General features: G+C 30.0%; 1 long non-coding RNA gene across 2 annotated transcripts in view; it reads left to right on the forward strand.

Annotated features, from left to right (window-relative positions):
• LOC143228207 (uncharacterized) overlaps positions 1-2,131 on the forward strand; it is a 122,408-nt gene extending 120,277 nt beyond the window's left edge. For both annotated transcript variants that reach the window (XR_013015255.1, XR_013015256.1), the window contains exon 3: positions 1,955-2,131. This is a non-coding gene — a long non-coding RNA (uncharacterized LOC143228207). The remainder of the gene's footprint in view (positions 1-1,954) is intronic.
• Positions 2,132-13,598: the final 11,467 nt, after the last annotated feature.

Consider the following 13,598-nt stretch of genomic DNA (forward strand, 5'->3'; position numbering starts at 1 on the left):
ATACACTTTATTATACACTACTTAACGTTAGTACTGTAACAACAACATACACTTTATTATACCCTACTTAACGTTAGTACTGTAACAACAACATACACTTTATTATACACTACTTAACGTTAGTACTGTAACAACAACATACACTTTATTATACCCTACTTAACGTTAGTACTGTAACAACAACATACACTTTATTATACCCTACTTAACGTTAGTACTGTAACAACAACATACACTTTATTATACCCTACTTAACGTTAGTACTGTAACAACAACATACACTTTATTATACACTACTTAACGTTAGTACTGTAACAACAACAACATACACTTTATTATACACTACTTAACGTTAGTACTGTAACAACAACATACACTTTATTATATACACTACTTAACGTTAGTACTGTAACAACAACATACACTTTATTATACACTACTTAACGTTAGCACTGTAACAACAACATACACACTTTATTATACCCTACTTAACGTTAGCACTAACTGTAACAACAACATACACTTTATTATTACACTACTTAACGTTAGTACTGTAACAACAACATACACTTTATTATACACTACTTAACGTCAGTACTGTAACAACAACATACACTTTATTATACACTACTTAACGTCAGTACTGTAACAACAACATACACTTTATTATACACCTACTTAACGTCAGTACTGTAACAACAACATACATATTCTTTATTATACACTACTTAACGTCAGTACTGTAACAACAACATACACTTTATATACACTACTTAACGTCAGTACTGTAATAAACAACATACACTTTATTATACACTACTTAACGTCAGCACTGTAACAACAACATACACTTTATTATACACTACTTAACGTCAGTACTGTAACAACAACATACACTTTATTATACCCTACTTAACGTCAGTACTGTAACAACAACATACACTTTATTATACACTACTTAACGTCAGTACTGTAACAACAACATACACTTTATTATACACTACTTAACGTTAGCACTGTAACAAACAACATACACTTTATTATACACTACTTAACGTTAGCACTGTAAATAACAACATACAAGCTTTATTATACACTACTTAACGTTAGCACTGTAACAATAACATACACTTTATTATACACTACTTAACGTTAGTACTGTAACAACAACATACACTTTATTATACACTACTTAACGTTAGTACTGTAACAACAACATACACTTTATTATACACTACTTAACGTTAGCACTGTAACAACAACATACACTTTATTATACACTACTTAACGTTAGTACTGTAACAACAACATACACTTTATTATACACTACTTAACGTCAGTACTGTAACAACAACATACACTTTATTATACACTACTTAACGTCAGTACTGTAACAACAACATACACTTTATTATACACTACTTAACGTTAGTACTGTAACAACAACATACACTTTATTATACACTACTTAACGTCAGTACTGTAACAACAACATACACTTTATTATACACTACTTAACGTTAGCACTGTAACAACAACATACACTTTATTATACACTACTTAACGTCAGTACTGTAACAACAACATACACTTTATTATACACTACTTAACGTCAGTACTGTAACAACAACATACACTTTATTATTATACACTACGTAACGTCAGTACTGTAACAACATACACTTTATTATACACTACTTAACGTCAGTACTGTAACAACATACACTTTATTATACACTACTTAACGTCAGTACTGTAACAAAAACGTGGTTTCTCTCCATTCTACAGTCTTCAAACTTCACACAATGTTTCAACGTCAAGACTGGACCGTGAAAGTTTCTTAATGTATGAACTTAAGACATCGCTTCAGTTGTGATAATATTCGTCACTACGTATCTAAGTATGTTCATAACGATTTGTTGATCAACCATGTAGTTTTGTTGCTCATTTCCAGTCGAGACCTGAAGGAGATAATTTGCCGGCCTCAGATTCCTTGTCCCTGGACACAGATGAAGTATCAATTTCTGACCACAGCCTATGTTCCAATAGACTTTTCTTCCTCCTGAAATGTTTAACACCATTTGCTGGTCTGGTTAATGTATGGCGTTATCCATTTATAGTCTACAAACATGGAGGTAAGATTATAAAAACATCTGATGCAAACGTGGTGGTAACACTTAAAAAGAGAACCATGTTATTACATACCTGGGGGTAACACAATAACAACAGTACTCTGTGGTTTCAAACATGAAGGTAACACTATAAAAAGAGAACCATGTTATTACATACATTGGGGTAACACAATAACAACAGTACTCTGTGGTTTCATACATGAAGGTAACACTATAAAAAGAGAACCATGTTATTACATACCTGAGGGTAACACAATAACAACAGTACTCTGTGGTTTCAAACATCAAAATAACACTATAAAAAGAGAACCATGTTATTACATACCTGGGGTAACACAATAACAACAGTACTCTGTGAGTTTCATACATGAAGATAACACTATAAAAGTGATATCTTCCTCCTTTTTAATCAAAAATTCTAAATTTTATACCATCTATTAAACTGTAAACAGGTGTGTTAGAAAAAATATTAACAACTGTTACGAACCCTTGTTCTCAGACCTATTAATGATAGTAGATGTTTCGGGGTGAACAAAATCAAAATCAAAATACAACAATAAAGAGAAAAGACAATACTTTTCAGCAGCTTAATACGTTTGCATAATTTCCACTGATGTCAAAACAATATACTGTGCTACTACTATCAGTATTGTTAAACCATCTTCTACTGTACAACTAATATCAGTATTGTTAAACCATCTTCTACTGTACTACTAATATCAGTATTGTTAAACCATCTTCTACTGTACTACTAATATCAGTATTGTTAAACCATCTTCTACTGTGCTACTAATATCAGTATTGTTAAACCATCTTCTACTGTACTACTAATATCAGTATTGTTAAACCATCTTCTACTGTACTACTAATATCAGTATTGTTAAACCATCTTCTACTGTACTACTAATATCAGTATTGTTAAACCATCTTCTACTGTACTACTAATATCAGTATTGTTAAACCATCTTCTACTGTACTACTAATATCAGTATTGTTTATCCATCTTCTACTTTACTACTAATATCAGTATTGTTTATCCATCTTCTACTGTGCTACTAATATCAGTATTGTTAAACCATCTTCTACTGTACTACTAATATCAGTATTGTTAATCCATCTTCTACTGTACTACTAATATCAGTATTGTTAAACCATCTTCTACTGTACTACTAATATCAGTATTGTTAAACCATCTTCTACTGTACTACTAATATCAGTATTGTTAAACCATCTTCTACTGTACTACTAATATCAGTATTGTTAAACCATCTTCTACTGTGCTACTAATATCAGTATTGTTAAACCATCTTCTACTGTACTACTAATATCAGTATTGTTAAACCATCTTCTACTGTACTACTAATATCAGTATTGTTAAACCATCTTCTACTGTACTACTAATATCACTATTGTTAAACCATCTTCTACTGTACTACTAATATCACTATTGTTAAACCATCTTCTACTGTACTACTAATATCACTATTGTTTATCCATCTTCTACTGTACTACTAATATCAGTATTGTTAAAACCATCTTCTACTGTACTACTAATATCAGTATTGTTTATCCATCTTCTACTGTACTACTAATATCAGTATTGTTTAACCATCTTCTACTGTACTACTAATATCAGTATTGTTAAACCATCTTCTACTGTACTACTAATATCAGTATTGTTTATCCATCTTCTACTGTACTACTAAAATCAGTATTGTTAAACCATCTTCTACTGTACTACTAATATCAGTATTGTTTATCCATCTTCTACTGTACTACTAATATCAGTATTGTTAAACCATCTTCTACTGTACTACTAATATCAGTATTGTTAAATCCATCTTCTACTGTACTACTAATATCACGATTGTTAAACCATCTTCTACTGTACTACTAATATCAGTTTTGTTAAACCATCTTCTACTGTACTACTAATATCAGTATTGTTAAACCATCTTCTACTGTACTACTAATATCAGTATTGTTAAACCATCTTCTACTGTACTACTAATATCAGTATTGTTAAACCATCTTCTACTGTACTACTAATATCAGTATTGTTAAACCATCTTCTACTGTACCTACTAATATCAGTATTGTTTATCCATCTTCTACTGTGTTGTTAAACCATCTTCTACTGTGCTACTAATATCACTATTGTTAAAACCATCTTCTACTGTACTACTAATATCAGTATTGTTAAACCATCTTCTACTGTACTACTAATATCACGATTGTTAAACCATCTTCTACTGTACTACTAATATCAGTATTGTTTATCCATCTTCTACTGTGCTACTAATATCACAATTGTTAAACCATCTTCTACTGTACTATTAATATCAGTATTGTTAAACCATCTTCTACTGTACTACTAATATCAGTATTGTTAAACCATCTTCTACTGTACTACTAATATCAGTATTGTTAAACCATCTTCTACTGTACTACTAATATCACGATTGTTAAACCATCTTCTACTGTACTACTAATATCAGTATTGTTAAACCATCTCTCTACTGTGCTACTAATATCAGTATTGTTAAACCATCTTCTACTGTACTACTAATATCAGTATTGTTAAACCATCTTCTACTGTACTACTAATATCACTATTGTTAAACCATCTTCTACTGTACTACTAATATCACTATTGTTAAACCATCTTCTACTGTGCTACTAATATCACTATTGTTAAACCATCTTCTACTGTACTACTAATATCAGTATTGTTTATCCATCTTCTACTGTACTACTAATATCAGTATTGTTTATCCATCTTCTACTGTACTACTAAAATCAGTATTGTTAAACCATCTTCTACTGTACTACTAATATCAGTATTCTTTATCCATCTTCTACTGTACTACTAATATCAGTATTGTTAAACCATCTTCTACTGTGTACTACTAATATCAGTATTGTTAAACCATCTTCTACTGTGCTACTAATATCAGTATTGTTTATCCATCTTCTACTGTACTACTAATATCAGTATTGTTAAACCATCTTCTACTGTACTACTAATATCACTATTGTTAAACCATCTTCTACTGTACTACTAATATCAGTATTGTTTATCCATCTTCTACTGTACTACTAATATCAGTATTGTTTATCCATCTTCTACTGTACTACTAATATCAGTATTGTTAAACCATCTTCTACTGTACTACTAATATCAGTATTGTTTATCCATCTTCTACTGTACTACTAAAATCAGTATTGTTAAACCATCTCTACTGTACTACTAATATCAGTATTGTTTATCCATCTTCTACTGTACTACTAATATCAGTATTGTTAAACCATCTTCTACTGTACTACTAATATCAGTATTGTTTATCCATCTTCTACTGTACTACTAATATCACGATTGTTAAACCATCTTCTACTGTACTACTAATATCAGTTTTGTTAAACCATCTTCTACTGTACTGCTAAATTAGTATCAGTATTGTTAAACCATCTTCTACTGTACTACTAATATCACTATTGTTAAACCATCTTCTACTGTACTACTAATATCACTATTGTTAAACCATCTTCTACTGTACTACTAATATCACTATTGTTAAACCATCTTCTACTGTACTACTAATATCAGTATTGTTTATCCATCTTCTACTGTATATGCTACTTATATCACGATTGTTAAACCATCTTCTACTGTACTACTAATATCAGTATTGTTAAACCATCTTCTACTGTACTACTAATATCAGTATTGTTAAACCATCTTCTACTGTATGCTACTAATATCAGTATTGTTAAACCATCTTCTACTGTGCTACTAATATCAGTATTGTTAAACCATCTTCTACTGTACTACTAATATCAGTATTGTTAAACCATCTTCTACTGTACTACTAATATCAGTATTGTTAAACCATCTTCTACTGTACTACTAATATCAGTATTGTTTATCCATCTTCTACTGTACTACTAATAACAGTATTGTTAAACCATCTTCTACCTGTACTACTAATATCAGTATTGTTAAACCATCTTCTACTGTACCTCGCTACAACTAGTATCAGTATTGTTAAACCATCTTCTACTGTACTACTAATATCAGTATTGTTTAACCATCTTCTACTGTACTACTAATATCACTATTGTTAAACCATCTCTACTGTACTACTAATATCAGTTTTGTTAAACCATCTTCTACTGTACTGCTAAATTAGTATCAGTATTGTTAAACCATCTTCTACTGTACTACTAATATCACTATTGTTAAACCATCTTCTACTGTACTACTAATATCAGTATTGTTAAACCATCTTCTACTGTACTACTAATATCAGTATTGTTTATCCATCTTCTACTGTGTATGCTACTAATATCACGATTGTTAAACCATCTTCTACTGTACTACTAATATCAGTATTGTTTATCCATCTTCTACTGTACTATGCTACTAATATCACGATTGTTAAACCATCTTCTACTGTACTACTAATATCAGTATTGTTAAACCATCTTCTACTGTGCTACTAATATCAGTATTGTTAAACCATCTTCTACTGTGCTACTAATATCAGTATTGTTTATCCATCTTCTACTGTACTACTAATATCAGTATTGTTAAACCATCTTCTACTGTGCTACTAATATCACTATTGTTAAACCATCTTCTACTGTACTACTAATATCAGTATTGTTTATCCATCTTCTACTGTACTACTAAAATCAGTATTGTTTATCCATCTTCTACTGTACTACTAATATCAGTATTGTTTATCCATCTTCTACTGTACTACTAATATCACTTTGTTAAACCATCTTCTACTGTACTACTAATATCAGTATTGTTAAACCATCTTCTACTGTACTACTAATATCAGTATTGTTTATCCATCTTCTACTGTGCTATGCTACTAATATCACGATTGTTAAACCATCTTCTACTGTACTACTAATATCAGTATTGTTTATCCATCTTCTACTGTGCTATGCTACTAATATCACGATTGTTAAACCATCTTCTACTGTACTACTAATATCAGTATTGTTAAACCATCTTCTACTGTACTACTAATATCAGTATTGTTAAACCATCTTCTACTGTGCTACTAATATCAGTATTGTTTATCCATCTTCTACTGTACTACTAATATCAGTATTGTTAAACCATCTTCTACTGTACTACTAATATCACTATTGTTAAACCATCTTCTACTGTACTACTAATATCAGTATTGTTTATCCATCTTCTACTGTACTACTAAAATCAGTATTGTTTATCCATCTTCTACTGTACTACTAATATCAGTATTGTTTATCCATCTTCTACTGTACTACTAATATCACTTTGTTAAACCATCTTCTACTGTACTACTAATATCAGTATTGTTAAACCATCTTCTACTGTACTACTAATATCAGTATTGTTTATCCATCTTCTACTGTGCTATGCTACTAATATCACAGTATTGTTAAACCATCTTCTACTGTACTACTAATATCAGTATTGTTTATCCATCTTCTACTGTACTACTAAAATCAGTATTGTTAAACCATCTTCTACTGTACTACTAATATCAGTATTGTTTATCCATCTTCTACTGTACTACTAAAATCAGTATTGTTAAACCATCTTCTACTGTACTACTAATATCAGTATTGTTTATCCATCTTCTACTGTACTACTAATATCACGATTGTTAAACCATCTTCTACTGTACTACTAATATAAGTTTTGTTAAACCATCTTCTACTGTACTGCTAAATTAGTATCAGTATTGTTAAACCATCTTCTACTGTACTACTAATATCACTATTGTTAAACCATCTTCTACTGTACTACTAATATCACTATTGTTAAACCATCTTCTACTGTACTACTAATATCACTATTGTTAAACCATCTTCTACTGTACTACTAATATCAGTATTGTTTATCCATCTTCTACTGTGCTATGCTACTTATATTACGATTGTTAAACCATCTTCTGCTGTACTACTAATATCAGTATTGTTAAACCATCTTCTACTGTACTACTAATATCACTATTGTTAAACCATCTTCTACTGTACTACTAATATCAGTATTGTTAAACCATCTTCTACTGTACTACTAATATCAGTATTGTTTATCCATCTTCTACTGTACTACTAAAATCAGTATTGTTAAACCATCTTCTACTGTACTACTAATATCAGTATTGTTTATCCATCTTCTACTGTACTACTAATATCAGTATTGTTTATCCATCTTCTACTGTACTACTAATATCAGTATTGTTTATCCATCTTCTACTGTACTACTAATATCAGTATTGTTAAACCATCTTCTACTGTACTACTAATATCAGTATTGTTAAACCATCTTCTACTGTACTACTAATATCACTATTGTTAAACCATCTTCTACTGTACTACTAATATCAGTATTGTTAAACCATCTTCTACTGTACTACTAATATCAGTATTGTTTATCCATCTTCTACTGTGCTATGCTACTAATATCACGATTGTTAAACCATCTTCTACTGTACTACTAATATCAGTATTGTTTATCCATCTTCTACTGTCCTATGCTACTAATATCACGATTGTTAAACCATCTTCTACTGTACTACTAATATCAGTATTGTTAAACCATCTTCTACTGTGCTACTAATATCAGTATTGTTAAACCATCTTCTACTGTGCTACTAATATCAGTATTGTTTATCCATCTTCTACTGTACTACTAATATCAGTATTGTTAAACCATCTTCTACTGTGCTACTAATATCACTATTGTTAAACCATCTTCTACTGTACTACTAATATCAGTATTGTTTATCCATCTTCTACTGTACTACTAATATCAGTATTGTTTATCCATCTTCTACTGTACTACTAATATCAGTATTGTTAAACCATCTTCTACTGTACTACTAATATCAGTATTGTTAAACCATCTTCTACTGTACTACTAATATCAGTATTGTTAAACCATCTTCTACTGTACTACTAATATCAGTATTGTTTATCCATCTTCTACTGTACTACTAATATCACGATTGTTAAACCATCTTCTACTGTACTACTAATATCAGTATTGTTTATCCATCTTCTACTGTACTACTAATATCAGTATTGTTAAACCATCTTCTACTGTACTACTAATATCAGTATTGTTTATCCATCTTCTACTGTACTACTAAAATCAGTATTGTTAAACCATCTTCTACTGTACTACTAATATCAGTATTGTTTATCCATCTTCTACTGTACTACTAAAATCAGTATTGTTAAACCATCTTCTACTGTACTACTAATATCAGTATTGTTTATCCATCTTCTACTGTACTACTAATATCACGATTGTTAAACCATCTTCTACTGTACTACTAATATCAGTTTTGTTAAACCATCTTCTACTGTACTACTAATATCAGTATTGTTAAACCATCTTCTACTGTACTACTAATATCACTAAAAACCATCTTCTACTGTACTACTAATATCAGTATTGTTAAACCATCTTCTACTGTACTACTAATATCACTACTGTTAAACCATCTTCTACTGTACTACTAATATCACTATTGTTAAACCATCTTCTACTGTACTACTAATATCACTATTGTTAAACCATCTTCTACTGTACTACTAATATCGGTATTGTTTATCCATCTTCTACTGTGCTATGCTACTTATATTACGATTGTTAAACCATCTTCTACTGTACTACTAATATCAGTATTGTTAAACCATCTTCTACTGTACTACTAATATCAGTATTGTTAAACCATCTTCTACTGTACTACTAATATCAGTATTGTTTATCCATCTTCTATTGTACTACTAATATCAGTATTGTTTATCCATCTTCTACTGTACTACTAAAATCAGTATTGTTAAACCATCTTCTACTGTACTACTAATATCAGTATTGTTTATCCATCTTCTACTGTACTACTAATATCAGTATTGTTAAACCATCTTCTACTGTACTACTAATATCAGTATTGTTTATCCATCTTCTACTGTACTACTAATATCAGTATTGTTTATCCATCTTCTACTGTACTACTAATATCACGATTGTTAAACCATCTTCTACTGTACTAATAATATCAGTTTTGTTAAACCATCTTCTACTGTACTACTAATATTAGTATCAGTATTGTTAAACCATCTTCTACTGTACTACTAATATCACTACTGTTAAACCATCTTCTACTGTACTACTAATATCACTATTGTTAAACCATCTTCTACTGTACTACTAATATCACTATTGTTAAACCATCTTCTACTGTACTACTAATATCAGTATTGTTTATCCATCTTCTACTGTATGCTACTTATATTACGATTGTTAAACCATCTTCTACTGTACTACTAATATCAGTATTGTTAAACCATCTTCTACTGTACTACTAATATCGGTATTGTTTATCCATCTTCTACTGTGCTATGCTACTTATATTACGATTGTTAAACCATCTTCTACTGTACTACTAATATCAGTATTGTTAAACCATCTTCTACTGTACTACTAATATCAGTATTGTTTATCCATCTTCTACTGTGCTATGCTACTAATATCAGTATTGTTAAACCATCTTCTACTGTACTACTAATATCAGTATTGTTAAACCATCTTCTACTGTACTACTAATATCAGTATTGTTAAACCATCTTCTACTGTACTACTAATATCAGTATTGTTAAACCATCTTCTACTGTACTACTAATATCAGTATTGTTAAACCATCTTCTACTGTACTACTAATATCAGTATTGTTAAACCATCTTCTACTGTACTACTAATATCAGTATTGTTAAACCATCTTCTACTGTACTACTAATATCAGTATTGTTTAATCTTCTACCATCTTCTACTGTACTACTAATATCAGTATTGTTTATCCATCTTCTACTGTACTACTAATATCAGTTATTGTTAAACCATCTTCTACTGTACTACTAATATCAGTATTGTTTAAACCATCTTCTACTGTACTGCTAAATTAGTATCAGTATTGTTAAACCATCTTCTACTGTACTACTAATATCACTATTGTTAAACCATCTTCTACTGTACTACTAATATCAGTATTGTTAAACCATCTTCTACTGTACTACTAATATCAGTATTGTTTATCCATCTTCTACTGTGCTATGCTACTAATATCACAATTGTTAAACCATCTTCTACTGTACTATTAATATCAGTATTGTTAAACCATCTTCTACTGTACTATATTACTAATATCAGTATTGTTAAACCATCTTCTACTGTACTACTAATATCAGTATTGTTAAACCATCTTCTACTGTACTACTAATATCAGTATTGTTAAACCATCTTCTACTGTACTACTAATATCAGTATTGTTTATCCATCTTCTACTGTACTACTAATATCAGTATTGTTAAACCATCTTCTACTGTACTACTAATATCAGTATTGTTAAACCATCTTCTACTGTACTACTAATATCAGTATTGTTTAAACCATCTTCTACTGTACTACTAATATCAGTATTGTTAAACCATCTTCTACTGTACTACTAATATCAGTATTGTTTTATCCATCTTCTACTGTACTACTAATATCAGTATTGTTAAACCATCTTCTACTGTACTACTAATATCAGTATTGTTAAACCATCTTCTACTGTACTACTAATATCAGTATTGTTAAACCATCTTCTACTGTACTACTAATATCAGTATTGTTAAACCATCTTCTACTGTACTACTAATATCAGTATTGTTTATCCATCTTCTACTGTACTACTAATATCAGTATTGTTTATCCATCTTCTACTGTAAACCATCTCTACTAAATATCAGTATTGTTAAACCATCTTCTACTGTACTACTAATATCAGTATTGTTTATCCATCTTCTACTGTGCTATGCTACTAATATCACGATTGTTAAACCATCTTCTACTGTACTACTAATATCAGTATTGTTTATCCATCTTCTACTGTGCTATGCTACTAATATCACGATTGTTAAACCATCTTCTACTGTACTACTAATATCAGTATTGTTAAACCATCTTCTACTGTGCTACTAATATCAGTATTGTTAAACCATCTTCTACTGTGCTACTAATATCAGTATTGTTTATCCATCTTCTACTGTACTACTAATATCAGTATTGTTAAACCATCTTCTACTGTGCTACTAATATCACTATTGTTAAACCATCTTCTACTGTACTACTAATATCAGTATTGTTTATCCATCTTCTACTGTACTACTAAAATCAGTATTGTTTATCCATCTTCTACTGTACTACTAATATCAGTATTGTTTATCCATCTTCTACTGTACTACTAATATCACTTTGTTAAACCATCTTCTACTGTACTACTAATATCAGTATTGTTAAACCATCTTCTACTGTACTACTAATATCAGTATTGTTTATCCATCTTCTACTGTGCTATGCTACTAATATCACGATTACTAAACCATCTTCTACTGTACTACTAATATCAGTATTGTTTATCCATCTTCTACTGTACTACTAAAATCAGTATTGTTAAACCATCTTCTACAGTACTACTAATATCAGTATTGTTTATCCATCTTCTACTGTACTACTAAAATCAGTATTGTTAAACCATCTTCTACTGTACTACTAATATCAGTATTGTTTATCCATCTTCTACTGTACTACTAATATCACGATTGTTAAACCATCTTCTACTGTACTACTAATATAAGTTTTGTTAAACCATCTTCTACTGTACTACTAATTATATCAGTATTGTTAAACCATCTTCTACTGTACTACTAATATCACTATTGTTAAACCATCTTCTACTGTACTACTAATATCACTATTGTTATTGTTACTAACCATCTTCTACTGTACTACTAATATCGGTATTGTTAAACCATCTTCTACTACTAACTACTAATATCAGTATTGTTAAACCATCTTCTACTGTACTACTAATATCACTATTGTTAAACCATCTTCTACTGTACTACTAATATCAGTATTGTTTATCCATCTTCTATTGTACTACTAATATCAGTATTGTTTATCCATCTTCTACTGTACTACTAAAAAATCAGTATTGTTAAACCATCTTCTACTGTACTACTAATATCAGTATTGTTTATCCATCTTCTACTGTACTACTAATATCAGTATTGTTTATCCATCTTCTACTGTACTACTAATATCAGTATTGTTTATCCATCTTCTACTGTACTACTAATATCACGATTGTTAAACCATCTTCTACTGTACTACTAATATCAGTTTTGTTAAACCATCTTCTACTGTACTACTAATATCACTATTGTTAAACCATCTTCTACTGTACTACTAATATCAGTATTGTTAAACCATCTTCTACTGTACTACTAATATCAGTATTGTTTATCCATCTTCTACTGTGCTATGCTACTAATATCACGATTGTTAAACCATCTTCTACTGTACTACTAATATCAGTATTGTTTATCCATCTTCTACTGTGCTATGCT

This window comes from Tachypleus tridentatus, chromosome 10 (genome assembly GCF_004210375.1).
Source record: "Tachypleus tridentatus isolate NWPU-2018 chromosome 10, ASM421037v1, whole genome shotgun sequence".
In the NCBI taxonomy this organism is placed as follows: Eukaryota; Metazoa; Arthropoda; class Merostomata; order Xiphosura; family Limulidae; genus Tachypleus; species Tachypleus tridentatus.